This window comes from Gekko japonicus, unplaced genomic scaffold, assembly GCF_001447785.1.
Source record: "Gekko japonicus isolate JY-2015 unplaced genomic scaffold, Gekko_japonicus_V1.1 scaffold219, whole genome shotgun sequence".
Lineage (NCBI taxonomy): Eukaryota > Metazoa > Chordata > Lepidosauria > Squamata > Gekkonidae > Gekko > Gekko japonicus.
In genome coordinates, this window is record NW_015165241.1 from 105,682 (window position 1) to 124,478 (window position 18,797).

Sequence of the window (18,797 nt, forward strand, 5' to 3'; positions counted from 1 at the left end):
CTCCCTCGCGTCGTCCCAGCCCTCAGTCTGGAAGGTGGAAGCAAGCAGGAGTGTCAACTTCTCAGGCGGAGTCGTGGCGTGCGCCCGCCAGGCAAACATCGCATTGGCTGGGGCAGCTGGCGAGGAGGAGAGGAGGAGAGTCGGCAGGGGTAGGAGCGAGGAAAGGCTCGAGAGAGAGAGAAAGGCGGCTTCTGTCGCAGCCAGAAGCAGGGAAAAGGCATCCGGGGTCGCGAGGCCGCCCCGAAGGCTCTGAGGTGTCACTCGGCGAGGGTCCCTCGTGCCCCCCAGGTGGTCCTGCCGCGCAGGTGAGCGAGCGCCCGCTCTCGGAGGTCCTGATCTGGGTCTTTAACCCTTCCGTGCCTCTTCACGAAAGTTTCGTCTCGGGGTTGCCCTGGTGACAACAACTGTCCGCAGCTCCTGGCCCCGTCCTGCTTGGTGGCTGTCGCCGAGTTGGTGCCTCTTGGTGCTTCATTAACTCGCGGCGGCGGCGTCACTTGCGCGGCCCGTCGTCAGATCTCAGCAGCGGAACAGGGCTGCCCCCCCTGGTTAGCGCTTGGGTGGGACTGGGAGGCCACCCAGGACTAAGGGTAGCTAGGTGAGCTGTGAATTGTTGGTGCTTTCCACCTCCACCGCGGAGCAGTTTGGAGTGCAGAGAGATCCCGGGGCCTGGGACTCCCCCCCCCCTGCTCTATGCTGGAGTACAGATACACTCTGAGGCAAGAGAGGAGCGCTCTGCTTATGTTCAAGGGTACTCTTATCATTTCCTCTAGGCCAGGTATTAAGCATAAGTTCTAGGGCTGAGCTGTGGTGCAAATGAAATCGTGATGGTATCCCCTGGTGAGTTCTAGCCTACTCCTCATCAGTGTTCCCTCTAAGCTGAGTTAGTGTGAGCTAGCTCACAGTTTTTAGCTTCCAGCTCACACATTTTTGCCTTAACTCAGGAAGGAGGGCTCCAGAGCAGACTAATTTATGCAGTCGTCAAATCACCTGCTCACAACTTGAATGCTGGTTGCTCACAAAGTAGAATTGTTGCTCACAGGGCTCCACAGCTTAGAGGGAGCATTGCTCGTCACATGTCTGTCTTTCCATAGATAAAGCAGAGGTGGTACTGGTGTGGTTTGTCTGTTTCTGCGTGTCCCCAGACTTAGATGCACGGAGATGCATGCTAACGCTTAGCCTGGCTAGCCTGTTTTGTTTCCAATGGGTGTGGCTGGGAGACGGGGTTACGTCAGCAGTGCGGGCCTACTGCATCTTGAAAGTGACGCTAAAGTTTCCTCTGGCTCTTGAGAGAGATTGTCTGTGTGCCTTAGGGACAAGAAATGAGAAGCTGGCAGAAAATGGTGTCGCTCACAAGGGAACCTGAGGCAACAGCCAGCGTTTGTGAGTCACTCTGGGGTTTCCCCCCCTAAGTGGCAAATTTATTTACTTATTTTATTTTAACATGCACGTCCCTTTTTCACGGAGACTCAAGGCAGATTATAAAAAATAATACAAACAGTAAATATTGCAGTATACGGTCCTGTTATTTTAAAAAAGGCTCTTCAGCTGGTCCAGGGTACTACACTTCTAATCCATTTGTAAAAATGATGATCTCATAAACATTTGTTTTGTGCATTCTGTGAAATGACATAAGTGTAGGGGCCTTCCTGATCTCTTTAGGCAGGCTGTTCCACACGGTGGGAGCCACAGCAGAGAATACACAGGCACACACAGTTGCTGTTCTTAACATTTGCAGCGCGGCACCCTCAGAAGGTTTTACTTAGACGAGCAAAGCTTACAGAGGGGAGCATAGCCGGAGAGGCTGTTCTGCAGGTATGGGAATCCAAGTCATAAAGGCCTTTGTAGGTGATGACCAGGATCTGCCTGGAGTCTCATTGAGAAAGGTAGGCTATAAATGAAGTTAAATAAAATACCTTGAATTGAACCCAGTAGTTGATTAGTAACCAATGAAGTGATTGCAGAGTGGGCTTGATGTGCATGCTGCAACCTAGCTTCTTCTTCTTCTTTTTAAGCCCCCCATAGGGGGTTTTTTAATTGCATTTTCAATAAACTACAAAGAAACAAGGGAAGGTATCTACAAACTATGGATGAAAGTAAAGAAACCTACTAAAAACCTAAGAGATGGAGGTTATACAATGCTTAAACAAATTAGCTTTGACTTTTTTTAACAAACACAATTTGTAAGCATTGAAAGTGATCCTCAAATCTTTCGCTTATGGTGTCCAATCCAGCAAATCCGACTATACAAAGAGTAATACAAAAGCTCAATTATTAAACCGCTTTAGCAAACAACGGAAAACATCAGCATCTCATATTAACAATCTCAATCCCCTCCCCAAAAAAGCTTTATTTGGGGAAATAAAAAATCCCCCCATATTAAAGTCAAGTCCTCTTCAGTAAATGTGATTTCTATCTTGTTTTCTCTTCCTTCATTACAATCTTCCTCTACTTAGTCTTCTACTCCCATTGTCCAATGTTATTGTAGCATTGATGATAATCCAATTTTTAAGATTAGGTTCGTTTTTCTATTGTTTCCCTTTAAACATTAACGTTTGTGGTCATCATATTCTCCGGAGAATCTAATCACAGTCTCACTGGGCAGATCAATACTCGGATATGTCCATAGATCATATCCTCGCTATATAAACCGCTTTTGCAACCTAGCTTCTGATAGTAACCAAGTTGCAGCATTCTGTACCCACTGGAGTTCCCAAACTGACTTTAAGGGTATTACAAAAGTTTAATCTCAAGGTTGCTGCAGCATGGATCCAGGTGGCCAGATAGGCCAAATCAAGGTAGGGAGCTGTTTTCTGGGCTAAATAAAGATAGTAGAAAGCTAGATCTCTTTCTCTCTCTTCCCAGCTACATTAACGTGGTTTTCCAGTCATAATAGGAGGCTTGTAACTGAGTTTAATGGGGTCAGTTGGACCCCATTAAATGTGGGGAGGACAATGTCCTCAAAGACCTCAGCTTTCCCTGCCAGCATCACCTGTCTTGTCAGCATTCGGTTTCAACTTGTTCATCTTTAGCAGTTTAACTGTAACAGTCAAGGAGTCACTTAGGACCTCTATAGCATTACCAGGTGATTTGGATAAAGAAATATAGAGTTGGGTATTATCAGCATGTAGATGACTACCTACTGGAAAACCACAAATGATTTCACTTCCAGGCTTTATATAGAGGTTAAATAGCATGGAGGATAGTCCTGAGCCCACAGGAAAAGTCCCACGCAGGTGACACCTGGTTTCCAGCAACAACCCTGTCCATAAGGCATGATTTAAACCAATGTAAACCCTTAATCCCTCACCAAGGTGGCATGGTCCACAGTATTAAAAGCTGTTGATAAGACCATTGAGCAACAAAGAGGCACAGCCTTTGCCTATTTATTTATTTTTATTTAGTCCATTTATTTGAATGGAGATAATAATGGAACTTTGAAACCTCTTTCAAGTGCAGTTGCTGCTAATTGCTTCTAAAGTTGCATGTCTCAACCCCAGTGCTACAAATATGATTGCCCGTTGACCAGATGGGGAAATGAGCTGACTTGCTATTGTGCTTTTCAAAGCGGGTAAATCTATATACATTTGTCTTTTTTAATGTAAGTTTTCAAAGTCCGTGGCTTCCCTGTGATGAGTCTGGGGATATCCCTTAGGGGAGGGGCAATGACCAAAACATACATAGCAGAGGGACCCCAGTTTCAATCCCTGGTATCTCTAGTTAAAAGGCTGCCTGCCTGAGACCCTGGAGAGCCACACCCGCCTGAGTAGACAGAGCTGACTCAGATAAGGCCACTGTAGCCTTTCAGTGCATGAATAGTTACCACCTGGTTATGTCAGCATGCAAAACTGCCATTAAAGGCACAAAGCAAGGAACAAATTGGCAATGCTTGCTATAAAGGGGGTGGGAAGAGAGGCAGGGTTGAGAGTATGAGCCTGGTTTCCATATCCTTGAGGACATAAGAACATAAGAGACGCCAATGTTGGAGCAGGTCAAAGGCCCATCCAGTCCAACACTCTGTGTCACACAGTGGCCAGAAATACCAGTGCCATCAGGAGGTCCACCAGTGGGGCCAGGACATTAGAAGTCCTTCCACTGTTGACCCCCCCCCCCAAGCACCAAGAAGACAGAGCATCACTTGCCCCAGAGTCCCTATCTATACCTTGTGGCTAATAGCCACTGATGGACCTCTGCTCCATATGCTTATCTAACTCCCTTTTGAAGCCGTCCATGCTTGTAGCCACCACCACTTCCTGTGGCAGTGAATTCCATGTGTTAATCACTTTTTGTGTGTTTTCTTTTCTTCCCTACTTCTCTCATTTCTTTCCAGCAGTAACTCCTTAAGAATGATATGAGTTAAATACATTCAAAAGGCCACCTGGGTGCTGAGAATCCTTTTTGAGATTTGGAAACCCTTCCTTGAATTTTTCTCTCTCTCCCCGTGTACAGATTTAACCTCTTATCCTCCAGGATACAGAGGATGACTAATTCTTCACAGCAGCCACACAATCAGGGACGGATTAACCATGAAGCAGACTAAGCACATGCTTAGGGCACCAGGGCCAAAGGGGGCACCACAAAGTTGGGGAAAGGGTGAAAAGAAAAAAAACGAATGAAGATTTGTAAAAAGCTTGGCTTAGTTTGTACAGTCTATTGTGTTATCATAGGAATACATTTTTGTATTGCTGCAACCTGCATTGTATATCTGGTCAGACAGGTCAACAGCTAAAATGGACTGGGTCAGTGTGGAAAGGAGGGGGCCACCAAGATTGGTCAGTGCTGAGGGCACCCGTGAGCCTTAATCCGCCCCTGCACACAATAAGGAGTCTGACAACCTGACCCTCCCTGTCAGACAGATCCCCACCCCTTAGATACTCTGAATATTCTTGCTTTCTAATATAAGTTCCTGTTGCCCGGGGGGGCGGTTGTTTGTGCTCATCCCAAGTAAGATAAGCATCTCTGACTTTGGAAATTCTCATTTAAACTTGAAGCTATGATTGCAAAGATTAACACATTAGTCCAAAGCCCCAGCAGAAAACCAGGTGCAATGGTGCAGTCCTAAGGTGAGCTGTATCCTTATAAATTTGTAGACTTCAGTGGACCAAGAAAGGTGAAACTTCTGCACTGTAGGAGTCCGATCAGACGGCTCTTTAGATCCGTGCAAGGCACGATTGCCTCACGGATCTAAAGGTAATGTCCAGACACAAATATCTGGGAAATGTCCCTCTTCCATGGGCATCCCGTTTTGCCGCACTTCGGAGCTGTACTTAAAAGATAGCACTTTAAATCTGGGGTTTTCGGTTACCTGCGGGACAACTGCAGACTTTCACCCATCTGATCGTTCCACCAGCGTGCAATCCTCCCGTCGGGGTGGTTTGACGTCAGACCATCCCAAACGGGTGCCATTTAAAAAAATCTCTACACTTGCGCGGATCAACAAGGACGTGCTGTTACGCCTATGCGCATGCGCAAAAAGTTTTTTTTTAAAAACCCCACCGTGCATGCCTCCTTCAATGGATGCCATCTAGACAATCCACAACGGAGGCAGCGCACGGTAAGGCGATGCACCAGGGGGATGTCTGGTCGTGCTATGATGGATTAAAAAGATCGGGATAAAATTCACACTGGCATAATGACGGGATTAGCTGCCCATCTGAATGCACCCTAAAGCTGCTTTCAGATGTCATGAACAAACACTGGCTTGTTCGTGACAAGCTTCCACTTGGTTCATAAGGAGAATAAACCTGATTCATTCTTGACTTGGATTTTCCACACACACACCCCATGCAGAGTTTAAGACGTCTTTGATCAAACAACAATTTATTGTCATGTCTAAATTTAAAGTAGGCTTTGCTTCTTTTTCACAAGCTGGGTTCTACATCTGTTCCAGCTGAAAGCCACCGAAAAGATAGTGTAATCTTTTTAAAGAAGTAAAGAAGTAAAATTGCCACTAGTGGTGAGAAGTAATGTTATGGGAGGGGGGAGAAAAAAATTAGTCAGACATGCATTGTGGCCCCCCCCCATTGTTTCTAAACACTTGGGGGACTTCGAATCAGTGGGCAGCATGTGATCAGTTGCTTCCCTGTCATTCCGTCTCCCCCTGCCCAGAAAGTGGGCAGGCAGTCCAGAGCCAGGAGGTAATTTTTAAGGACGCCATCTCAGACTTCTTTTAATCTGGTCTTCTTCAAATTGTCATTTGATTTGATATATCTGAATTTTTAATGTTTTGTGCCTCTGCTGTACATTGCCCAGTGCCCAGTGCAAACTGGGATGGGGCGAATCAGATGAATAAATAAACAGTTTCCTTTTGTGACACACAACCACTTGATAACTGGGGTTTGAGGGAAGTATTTCGTGCTCTGTCATATATTTTATAACCGGTGCCCATAGCCTAGAGAACTTTGTGTGTGGCGTGATATTTGATGGCAGAGACCTTTGGCTTAAATCTGCTATTTTGGCCATGACAAACTGTTCCCAGAGCATTGTAAAACAGTATAAAAAAATATTATAGAAGGTTTGGCACAATTGGAGAAAAAAAAAAAGTAGCCAAAGCCAGATCAGTGAATCAGTTATGCAGAGATGCAGGTGGCAACCTTCTCTGTAGGTGGGTAATTTGTGCTCACAGGAACCTTTATACTGTTTTGTTCTTTCACAGCATGTAATATATCTTAGATAAGGATAGGCAGAAGCATTGAGGAGAAGGAAGATGGATTATATACATAGTTTTACCAGTTAATAGCTGCAGTCACACACACTAAATAATCCACTTTCAGTGCACTTTCAAATTGGATTTTTCCAGTTCACACAGTAAAAATCCAGTTGGAAAGTGCATTGGAAGTGGATTGAAAGTGGAGTATTTAGTTTGTGTGACCACAGCACCATCTGCTTCTTTCTTTATTGATTGTTTGTCATTGCTGGGTGTACATGCATTTTAGTTACCTTTTATGTGTATAGTCTTTAAACACTTAACTAACTGGACTACCTGCTGCTGTGAATTTTAATAAGCATCAGCAGCAACTTTGGCTGGATTGTAGTGACACGAACCAATTCATCGTAAGTGTGCATATGTAAATAATTCATTATGTATAAGATTTAAAGGAGCCATATCCTGTTCTCGTACATGAGTGAGTGACATTAACTCTTTGTGGAAATACATAAAGATAAAAGTTATGTTTGTGCTCTACAAAGAAAGATGTCAACCCTCATATAATATAATAAGATATGTGGCACTGCTGAACTGACAATAAGGGGCTGGCCATTCCTTTGAGGAACATAATAATAATTGCGTATCACTGAGTGACTTTGGGTCCATCACTCCCTCTCAGCCTAACCTAACAGGGTGTATGTTTTGAGGAAACAGTGGATCTTGTAAACGTTGGGAAGAAAAGCATGGTGTACCTATCTCGAGAGCCAGTTTGGTGTAGTGGTTAAGTGTGCGGACTCTAATCTGGGAGAACCCGGTTTGATTCCCCACTCCTCCACTTGCACCTGCTGATGTGACCTTGGGTCAGTCACAAGCTCTGGCACAGATTCCTTTGAGGAACATAATAATAATTGCATATCACTGAGTGACTTTGGGTCCGTCACTCCCTCTCAGCCTAACCTAACATACACAGGGTGTATGTTTTGAGGAAACAGTGGATCTTGTAAACGTTGGGAAGAAAAGCATGGTGTACCTACCTAAATAATAAATAACACGGATGAAATCCACTGCTGGGTATGTACCTGGAAGTGAAATCATGGCATCATGTGATGCTCTAGGAATTCCCCAAAGTTCTATCATTTTTACCTTTCTGGTTGGGAAATTCCTAGAGCTTTGCATGGTGCTGTGATGTCACTTCTGGGTATATACTGAGTACATACTGGCAGGTGAGGTTCCATGCCGCCACCACCCATTTTGCTTCTGCTATTCCACCAAACAGTGAAAGGGACCTGGAGAAGGAGGTTGCGAACCATAGCAGGCACCTTGATCTGCCTATTTTGGGCCCATAGTAATGAGAATAGTTCATTTTTAAAAAAGAAATATTTTCATCATACATGAAGCTGCACCTGTTGAGTTTCTTCTAGTCTTGCAGCTCTTAATGGCACAGAAGAAACTGCTAGGAAAGGAGTGGGCAACCATAGGCTTTTCTAAGCATTTTGGAAGCAGACAAGTCTCTTGTACTATATGATACAACTGACCTATGTATGTTTGCTTCACTCTCCCCTGAACCACCCTTCAACTAGACCTGCATTAGTTCAGAGTTCAGACCTGCTGCTCCCTCAACTTTTTATCCTCACAACAACTCTGTGATGTGGCTTAGGCTGAAAGTATGTGACTGGGCCAATGAAACCTAGTGAGCTTCCATGGCAGACTGGTGATGTAATCCTGGGTGTGCCAGACCCTAGCATGAAGCTCCAGCCACTGTACCACACTGGCTTTCATAGGGTGGCTGCTGGTGAACAGTAGCAAGTAGCCAGGCCTAGGTGAGTCATGTAGTTGGGGGTGGTATCAGGTCACCCAGTGGCTGCTAGTGAGTCCTCCTTCAAAGGCCAAAATAGCCCTGGAAAGGACCTTGCCCTCTTCCCCTGCCTTTTGACTCACAGAAACCCAGCCTGGAATATGGTGGTTGCCTAGCAACAGCTACTGAGGGAATCCATCGCTTAATGCTACAGGTGCTCTTTTTATCATTTGGGTTTGTTTTTTTTAAAAAAAACAACAACCCATTTTTAGATTTTGCATTTTTCTCCAAACCTGGAGCCCCTTTCAGGTTTATAGAAAGATCTGGCTTGCCCATTCTCAGCTTCAGTCACCAAAATTAAGTATCTTCAGATTTGACTGAGTTAGCTATTAGTATATAGACAAGTGGGGACCCGTGATGCTTGCAGGTGGATCTCTCCCCCCCAACTCCCCCAGTCAGTGCCAGCTAAGAGAGGGAAGGGGTTCCCCCACAAGTATTGTGGCTCCCCCTCCCACTGTTGCAGCCATTGCCACAGGGCTGTCATGCTCCCATCCCCCCCCCAATCAGTGCTGTGTTATGCCAATCGTTTTATTTACAGCAGATGGCTAACTAAATTTAACGTGAGATCTTGCCAACTTTTACGGAGGTTGTGTCTACCCACAGAGCCCCAGTGATGGAGACGAGACTGGTGACTTTCCAAAACAAATTGCCTTTTTACTGAGCAATATCAGAATCACATACACACACAAAATCAGTCTCACATTCACATACACTCACGGTTCCTTTAGATTTACAGAAAGATATCAAGATAGTTTCTCATTTACTTGGAGGTAGGTAGGTATACAGTTTTATACTTGCCTGTTCCAGTAGTCTTGTCTGATGCAATAAGAATTGGGGATCGAAAGCAAATCTAGGGGGGGCTTCTAAGCACACTGCCAGGACCAGCTGGTAAATGTGGACCTTCTTGGCTGCGCACACCGAAAGGCCAAAGGTAGACAAAGGGTTATTGGGTAGGTAGCTGGGCGAGAGAGGGTTTTAAAGAAGAAAGAGGACGTTGAAGGTAGTTGGCTAGCAAGGGCTTAAGGCATTGTCCTTGCTTTTTTTACCTCAATCCTTGGGGTGGTTGGTAACCTTGCCATTCTGTTATCCACCTGACCATTAAGCCGTCTCATCTCTAAGCTCATAGGTGCATGTATAAAAGGGGCTGATCTAGGGGTTTGGTCAGTGCTTGAAACACTACCCCTCTAACTTAGGTACCGCCATCTGGTTAGGTGTCAAAGCTCTGCTTCAGGGCCTTTCTTTGATGTGCAGATAGATACCAGCTTTCCCAGGCAATCAAATAAACATTCCCACAGGAAACGGCAATTCAGATATAAAGTTCAGTACGTGGATTGCATTGCGTGACATCAGTCCTTCCAGCAATGGGGGATTACTTGTCTGGTTTCTACTGAAAATGGCGACATGTGCTTCTTCTTCCTCAGGCCAGGATCTTTGTGTGACACCAGATTCATTAGCATGAAAGTGCAGGCAGCAAGCAGACTTTCTCTCCAGGTGAAAGTATCTTACTCTGGCGATTCAAACAGTGTTCCCTGAACCTCTGGGTGTGTGTGTGCACAAACATCAGTCCACAAGGATGCAAATATTTGTTCATGTCTCTACAATTTCCCCCCCTTCATGACAGACTGGGTGTGTTCAGACGGGGGCGTTTATGCCGGCAGAAACGCGATCACACTCTTACCTCCATCTTCCAGATCCCTCCGGTGGATGCCCGCTCACACGCTGCGGGCGTCAGGGTTTGTTTTTTTTAAGCACAGCTTGAGCGTGCGCATAAGCAGCCATTCACAGAATGGCGATTTTTGCGCATGCTCAACCCCCCCATTACATTTAAGCTTTAAAGGTAAGGACTTACCTTTAAAGTTTAAAGCCCAACCTGGCCTCCCTGTAGTCCCGGACTCCTCCGGGAAGTTAAACTAAGGGCTTTTTTTTTCCTTAACAAACGCTCGGGGCGAAGCTTCGCCCGAGCGCATATCACTTACTTTTTAAAAAAAATGGCGGGGGAAAGCACGAAGGCACAGGCTTCCGACGGAAGTGTCTCTGCAACGTTGGAGAGCGATCAGACGTCGGGGTGCACCGTTTACAACCGTTGTACTCTGGATACCACCACTTGGGGACCTAGTGGCAGAGTACAACGGTTTAAAGGGCTTTACACCGGTTAGGGACAGGAGGCAGATGTTCGTCGTGTGAACGCCGGTGAGTACACCAGTTGCAACCGGAACCCTAACCGATGTAAAAACCCCGTCTGAACGCACCCACTGAGTCTTTAGATGATAGGATAGTCATGACACTGGCATCATCAATAAAGGCATCAGGAATAAGGCATCAGCACTGCATGGCCTGGTCCATAGATGTCATCTCATCTCGTCTGATCTCGTCTCAGGAACCAGGAACACCAAATCCAGATAGCGCTAACTACACTATTACCGTTGGGGACGTACTTTTCAGCCTTGGACCCAGAAAAAAAACTCTCTCTCCTATCAAAAATGCCAAATTGCATTGCCCAGATCAGACCGCTGTAACTCTATCATGTGATCCATCTAAGAATATATATATCTCATTTATGCATATTCTAGAAATCAATAAACTAAAACTTGGTTAATCCCTATAGCCATAAAGAGAAAAATTCAAGAGAAAATGTGCAAACATCCTAAGTAGTAACTGCATTTAAATTGTTATGCAAAGAAATCATATAGCTATAAACATTTCAGAACAGAATAATACTTTTGTAAACTGCCTCCTTTTCCCCTGAGATTAAATGTGTTCAAGTGTAAGGAATAGTATCAATTTTAAAACATGTAGCAGCTATCTGTTGTTTTGCAGTAAGATTGTAAACTTCAATGGTCAGAATGAAACATCAACAGCAAAGGTATTTACACTGAATACATTCAAGTTACACAAATCACATTCACTATATCTCTTCAGCCTTTTCCCTGGCACACATCTCCGTGTGGGTGTGCCATATCTCTCTCTCTTTCTCTCAGTCCAAAGTCGAGGGAACAAGACACTAGAAATAATAAAGTTCAATTATAAATCCTCTGGTCTTCCTTCTTCAGCTGGCAGGCAGGAAGACATCTGGATCTTCACCTCTGTAATCTCCTGCGTAAGCTCTCCAGTTCCCAGCCGACATAGACATGAAAAAGTCTATCCAGGCAGGAAGTGGACATTCTGCATCTGGAAAATAAAGCTCCCCCTCTTGGACCCAAAAGGATCATGGGAGTCCAATTATTAAACTAAACATTTTTCCTTGAACAAAATGAACATTTAAATTAGAATGCACAACAGCGATTCTGGTTCTTGTGACTTGGTTTCTCTAAGAAAATAAAGCAATGTGGTCATACCACTTGTCACAATAATACAATAAACATTTGCAGATAAACTCACTTCGGTTAAAACTTTAAACACTTCATCTTTTCCCTTTCGGGGGGAAGGGAAACCTGGCAATGGGGTACCGGTTTTAATCTGAAGGCCTCCCTAAAGGGACCACCTCTCAATAAGGTTTAAAAACAGAGAAAGAAACAAATACAAAAACCCAAAACAACAACCTCCCTCTGAAACACGAAGCAATGGTACAGTCCATTGCTTTGAATGACACATAGAACTTCTGGAACGTGCTGAATCTATTCCCTTAACCTTAACTTGGCTGCACATGCTGATGAACGCACGCATAACCTAGGTATCATGGGGGCTGCATTTTACAGAACATAATTACTAGAAATAAACAAGAATAAGGATATTGTGTTCTTCAAAAAGCTATGCACAAACAACATTCATTCATTGGGGGTGCCAGGCCAGCACAAAGCTAGGATAAAATAATAAAAATAAGTTCTCCTGAAAGTTGATAATATTTTTTTTCTCAAAAATCCAAGCTCTGCCTTGTAGTCCTAAGGCTGGGTTCCCTACGTTTGTTACAAAAATAGAAAACTGAGAAAAAGCAAAACAAAACCGTTTCCTTCAAAACAAAAATAATAATGAAAAAGTAGGGAGGGAACGTGTCACAAAACACTTCAACCCTCCCTGTATTAGTTATAGTTTTTGGAAGGAATGATAAAAACAAAAACGAAACACCTTTTATCCACAAATTTTCCATGAGGGGAGAAGGGAATGTATGCACATACAATTCAACCTTCCCAACGAAAAGGACCATTTAAAAAAAATATCCAAACTTCATGTAAGAAACATAGATAGGAAACATAGATAAGCATAAGAGGGTTCTATTCTCCCTGCTGCAGGAAAGTAAATTTCTTTATTGGAAACACAGTCTCTTCATGGAAAGCCTGTGAGCACCCTGCACAGATGATGTTTAACGGATGATGGGATTTTTGCTTTAGAAAGGAATAAGGAAAGACCTTATTAGGATTTGGTTACAGTATTTAGTACTTTTCCTAGCCAGATTAATACATTAGTAATAATTAGTAAGCGGGATTGAAGCTAGGTATCGGTGGGAGGAGGTCCCATCTTTTCATTCTGTGCAATGGTGACACACAACATGATTTTAACAGGTTGGCGTCGCTGGTTAGCAGCGATGCGTCGAATCTATGGTGCTGGTTTTGCAAGCAGTGTGGCTGGTGACTCCAGACCAGAGGTCATTTCGGGGGGGGGAACGTGGGGGAACGCAGTTCCACCGGGTGAGGTGCAGGGGGCGGGGCACATGATGAAGCCCCGCCCCCTGCTTCTGGCCGCCCCGCTTCCAGCCCTCATTCAGCCAGGAGGAGGCAGGAGAAGAGGGAGGGTAAGTTGCTTCCTCCCCGCCTCTCCCCACCCCTGCCTGCCTGGGGCCAGGGAGGGCCTTGGCGGGGCTTCCTTGCACTCCCGCTGGCCTTGCAGGTCCACCGCTGGGCCCCTGATGTCAGGGGGTGTGGCATATGCTAATGAGTTATGCTAATGAGTTCCCCTAGCTCTTTTTCTACGAAATGACCCCTGCTCCAGACAAAGGTTTCCTGCAATAAAACAGTTAGTGGGGGTCTGGGGAAAATTTCTCCCGGTCCCTAAAATACATGCGTTGCTGTGGTCGACAGATGCAAGATGACGCTTGCCACAGCAAAAGCTTCCCATTGTGTTATCTAAGAAATTGGTTATCTGTCTCTTTAAAACTTCCCCGCGCCCTGCGTACGCATGACGCTTTTGTGCCTTGCTTCGGCAAAGGAGTCTTTTAGCTCTTCCCCTATATTTCCTGGGTGAGTCTCACTTGAGCTTGCCACCTCCTGGGCAGGAGGGTAATTCGCTTTGCGCTCTTTCCAGATAGACCTGCTTTTTCCTGCAGCGTCTTATCGGAGCAAAGGCTGTGTGCCCTTTTTGTTTTTCCCTTCATAGAACTGACTTTAACACTCATTTAAAGGACCCCGTTCTATTTTGTGGACCTTGGTCCAGGTGTGTGTGGGAATGCTAGCGTCTCACTTTAACGAAGATTGCCTTCTGGGGAATATGCAAATGAAAAGTACCTGTATGTATTTTCTGTGTTCAATTGTTAATATTAAGGGACTGTACTGCAAGGTGACCCAATATGAGGCCAGTTGAGACTGTACACCTGAGAGAAGAACAACCTTCCTTTGCGTTGATGTTCCAGCAGCTCTTCAAGGTTACCTGCCCTCTTACCTGATGTGAGATGGATCAGTTCCTTTGTCTGTGTAATGCCATGCCATGCCCAAGCATGAGGACAGAAAGCTCCAAACGCCATTAGGAGTTTCTTCCAGCACATGTAGGCAACCCCTCACCCTCACCCCTCCTCCAGCTACCTACAACTCTGCACGTACTCAAAAGACTCTCCCTGCAGTTGCTTGGCAACTAATTGTTTGCCCATAAACGACCCGGCTAGGGCCATCAAGAGAAAATAACCTTAACCTGATGACTCATCTTACCTGCAACCAGGTGCCAGCTTCCAGCCTAAGTTTCTAGATCTCAATATTGACCACTACTTAGTCCCCTTCCCCTCTTCCAGCCAGCCAATAGTATGTTTTATGGGACGGACTAACAGGAGGTGTCACAGGGGAATGTGGCCAGACTAGCCTGCCCCCCACACCACATTATAAAAGATGCCCGAGCACATGGTTTCTCTCTCTCTCAACCCCTCCACGACCCCTATCGAAGCTTTATTTATTTATTTATTTATTAGATTTGTATCCCGCCCTCCCCAAATGGGCTCAGGGCAGCTAACAACAGAGGCAAATGCCATAACAAACAATTAAAACAGCATAAAAACAATAAATAAATAAAGTGCAGTACTCTAGATGTTAAATCTTATCACTCCAAGATGGGTTCCATTTATCAACCTAGCCTGACAACGTAAGTTCTTTGTTCATCTAGGCGTCTTCCCAGGGCCGGTTTACTTATAGATCTAATCCACCGTCGAAGATGGCAACTTGGTGGTGGCACAATTATGGCGGCGGCTTCTATGCAAAGGCCTGGCGGAAGACGCCTAGAGGATGGCCTGGCGGAAGGCCTGGCGGAAGACGCCATTTTCATCCCACCTCTGCTTGGAATAGCATATAGGGTTCTCCCCTACTTTATCCTCACAACAGCCCCGTGAGGTGGGTTTGGCTGAGAAAACACGGCTTAGCAAACTTCCTAGCACAGCATGGTTTTGAGTCCGGGTCTCTCCCAGATCTTAGTCAAACATTCTAAGCACAGGATCTTGTGCTGATGAAGGTCAGACTGGTGTTTTGTTTTGAAAGTCCTTCTTTTGAGAGGCCTTCCACAATGGTATTCCTCACCTCCAGACAAGACAACCCTCCCTTTATTATACCTGGATAATCAAGCTACTGAAGCTGGATCAGTCCTAGCATGAGTATGAATCATTACACCTTTCTGGTTAGAAAGTCTAAGCTTAGATGATGGATTGCCACTAACATTCTGCCCCAAATCCTGCCTCCCCATCAGTCCTGCCATGGTCTCTCCAGTGTACATTTCCCCCCCCTCTCCCCAAATACTAGAACTCGAGGGCATTCAAGGAAGCCAATGGGCAGTAGATTCAGGACGAATGAAAGGAAATACTGCTTTACACAGGGAGTGATTAAAACGTGGAATTCGCTGCCAGAGGATGTAGTGACGGCCACAGGAATAAACAGCTTTAAAAGAGGGATTGGATAGACTGATGGAGGATATGTTTGTCAATAGCTACTAGCCACGGTGAATGAGGGGAACCTCCATGTTCAGAGGCAGTCAACCTCTGAATCCCAGTCAAGCCGTGGGGAAGGTCAAGTCAGGGGAAGGTCTCAGCCTCTATGCCCTGTTGTTGGCCGTCCGGGGGAACTAGTTGGCCAATGTGTGAGACAGGATGCTGGACTTGATGGACTACTGGTCTGATCCATCAGGTCAGTTCTTATATTCCCCTCCCCACCCACTTTTAGGGTGGAAGATGAGGCCGGTTCCTTGAATGACGTTTTTACAGCCCTGTTTTGAGAGCAGTCAGGAACATTTTAAAATTACATATAATTATTCAGCTTTCTTAGGGTCGGAAGGTTCAACATATGGAATGCATTCAGCTCGACGGAAAGGACGCGGCTTGACTGGAGGGCGCAGCGCGAAAACGCTGTGCCTGTTAGCGACGAGAAAGCACCACCGTCTTCTCCAGCTTTGATTTGCTGCCAGCTGAACACCATCAAGGTCCAAGTGGCCACGAACTATCTATTGAACTCGATTAGCTGTTCCTTCTGTTTAAAATCAACACACCAGGCAGTAGATACATTGGGGAGGGGGTGGAGAGCGAACCAAAGGTGGCCTCACTGCAGCCTCGCATGGTCTGTGTAACTTTCTGTTTAACAGAATGTTCATAGGTCACCCATGTGTTTTGAATTTGCAAGGCAAAGCAATCTTGTGATAGCGGAGGAATAACGAATGCGAGTTAGGTGATTTGGGACATGTTTCCTTGCTGAAGAATGTGTCTTGCTGATCCGGTGAATCCACGTAGTCCAGCCTTCTTGGCAAGGATCCCAGCAACCAACAGGTGCCTGGTGGCCAGAAATTGAGCAGTGATTCCATAAGAACATAAACAGAGCCCTGCTAGATCAGACCAGTGGTCCAGCTAGTCCAGCATCCTGCCTCACACAGTGGCCAACCAGTTCCTCTAGCCACAAGGTGTAGCCACAAGGTATAGATAGGGACTCTGGGGCAGGTGATGCTCTGTATTCTTGATGCTGGGGGGGGGGGCAACAGTGGGAGGGCTTCTAGTGTCCTGGCCCCACTGGTATTTCTGGCCCCTAGTATTTCTGGCCACTGTGTGACACAGAGTGTTGGACTGGATGGGCCTTTGGCCTGATCCAACATTGGCTTCTCTTATGTTCTTATGTTCTCTTATGAGGGCCAACAACAGGGCACAGAGGCCAAGACCTTCCCTGAAGTTGCCTCCTGGCCAGTGTTCCCTCTAAGCTGAGTTAGTGTGAGCTAGCTCACAGTTTTTTAGCCTCCGGCTCACACATTTTTTGTCTCAGCTCAGGAAGGAGGGCTCCAGAGCAAACTAATTTATGCAGTAGCCAAATCGCTCGCTCACAACTTTAAAGCCAGTAGCTCACAAAGTAGAAGTTCTGCTCACAAGACTCCACAGCTTAGAAGGGAGCATTGCACTGGGATTCAGAGGCTGACTGCCTGTGAACATGGCACCACCATGGCGGATAGCCACTGATCGACATCTCTTCCATGAACCCTTTTAAAGCTGTCTATGCCTGGGGCCATTCACTGCATCCTCTGGTAGTGAACTCCACATTTTAATCACTTGCTGTGTCAAGAAATATTTCCCATGGAAGGCCAGCAGTTTTTCTCTTTTTCTCCCTGCAAGCAACAATGCAAATAGTTATCGTAAAAGTCCATTCTAAAACTGTTATTCTGTAGTAAGGTTGATGAAAGACGATGGATCTTCTCCCGAGAGTGCCAACCTATGTTACCCCATTAGAGAGAGAAAATAACCCAAATCCCGCTACATTCAGGCTATGTGCATGCTACTATGTCCATGTGTCCCAAATGCCTGAGCATGCTTTTTTCTGTGAATAAAGTTGAAGAGGGAAACTTCACTTATGTTGCTGAAAAGCCGACAGGAGTTGTCGGCTTTCAGAGGAGTCATTCCCTTTTGTGTTTCTGCATGTGTCACTGCTCTGGGCATGCCTCCTGACTGAAAAGAGGTGAACCGAGGGCACTGACCTATGCAGAGATGCAACAGGCACCCTCTTCTAGGGTCAGGGAATTTTGTGGTGGCCTTGCATTGGGAGTGATAGAATGTTTGGCTCACACCCAGTAGAGAGACGCATAGGAGTTACCCATCGCTAACAGAGGCTGAGCAGAAGTGCTAAGCAGAGACTCACACAGAGAATCGCCAGACAGCCTCCTCTATGGGTGGGTGTATTAGACTCATACAAGACTTGAATTTCTTTCTTTTTTTGCAGCCCAAGAGTAGTTTACTTGCCGTGTGCCCTGGCGCACAGTCTGAGAATTACCATGGTATGGAGTGTGCAAATGCAACGGAATCGACTCCAAGAATGGCTTGAGGCATGTCCCATCCGAAACGTTGAAACATGTTTTCATTGCAAATGGAGGGAAATAATCCCAAGCAGCTGTTTTCCTAGCAAATAGCGCTGGTGTCCCTCGGCAAGACCTTAGCCCTGCAATAATTGCTCTGCAGAGAAACACAATTATTTTCTTCTAAGGTTTCCAGACTGAAAATTGATGGTATCAGAACAGCTTTCTCTATCGTTGAGGGGCGAGTCTTCCAAGCCCCGACCTCCTGCTGTGGTTAATATGATGAACTCCATGTAAAAACAAAATAATCCACGTACTCGGCACTCAGGACTATTTTGATGTTTGCAAAGTGAAATCCCACTGCTTGGTTCTTTTCCAGCCACATTATTCAAAGGATGACTTTTCGAGACTATCCCTCCGGTGGCCGCAATGGTTTGTTCATCTTCTGGCAGTGGCAGCGGGGTCTGTACCGAATGCCTTGAAAATAGCGGCAATTAACTGGCCAATCCTTTAAATAAGCAAGATTTAACTCTGCATTGGGTCCAGAGCGTAGGGTGATTTGCCAATCCCCCCCCCCTTTTTAAAAAACTCAAGTGCGAGAATCTTGTGGATTCGTTTCCTCAATTGCAGCAGCTCTTAATTATCTATAATTCCTGCGAAGAATTTCTGAATGGGTCTTCTGAGGGCTGAGAAAGCATTTGTGGATGGTTTTCAATCTTTAGCCAGAGATGTTTTGCTTGGATTGTTTCTGGTCTGGGTCCAGTAAATCATGCACCTTAGGAGCATGAGAGCACGTGGTTGATGCTGTTCATACAGCTTGATTCTATTTTGAACCCGAGGTCAAAGAGAGTTTTTAACTGT

At 45.6% G+C, this 18,797-nt stretch overlaps 2 protein-coding genes across 2 annotated transcripts in view; one reads left to right on the plus strand and one right to left on the minus strand.

The window, feature by feature from the left end:
• Positions 1 to 18,797, minus strand: part of CATIP (ciliogenesis associated TTC17 interacting protein) — a 76,534-nt gene that overhangs the window by 29,045 nt on the left and 28,692 nt on the right. The gene's annotated exons all lie outside the window — the stretch shown is intronic.
• TMBIM1 (transmembrane BAX inhibitor motif containing 1) overlaps positions 16 to 18,797 on the plus strand; it is a 76,068-nt gene continuing 57,286 nt past the window's right edge. Inside the window, exon 1 of the mRNA XM_015410029.1 lies at positions 16 to 305. The gene's annotated coding sequence lies outside the window, so the exon portion shown is untranslated. The remainder of the gene's footprint in view (positions 306 to 18,797) is intronic.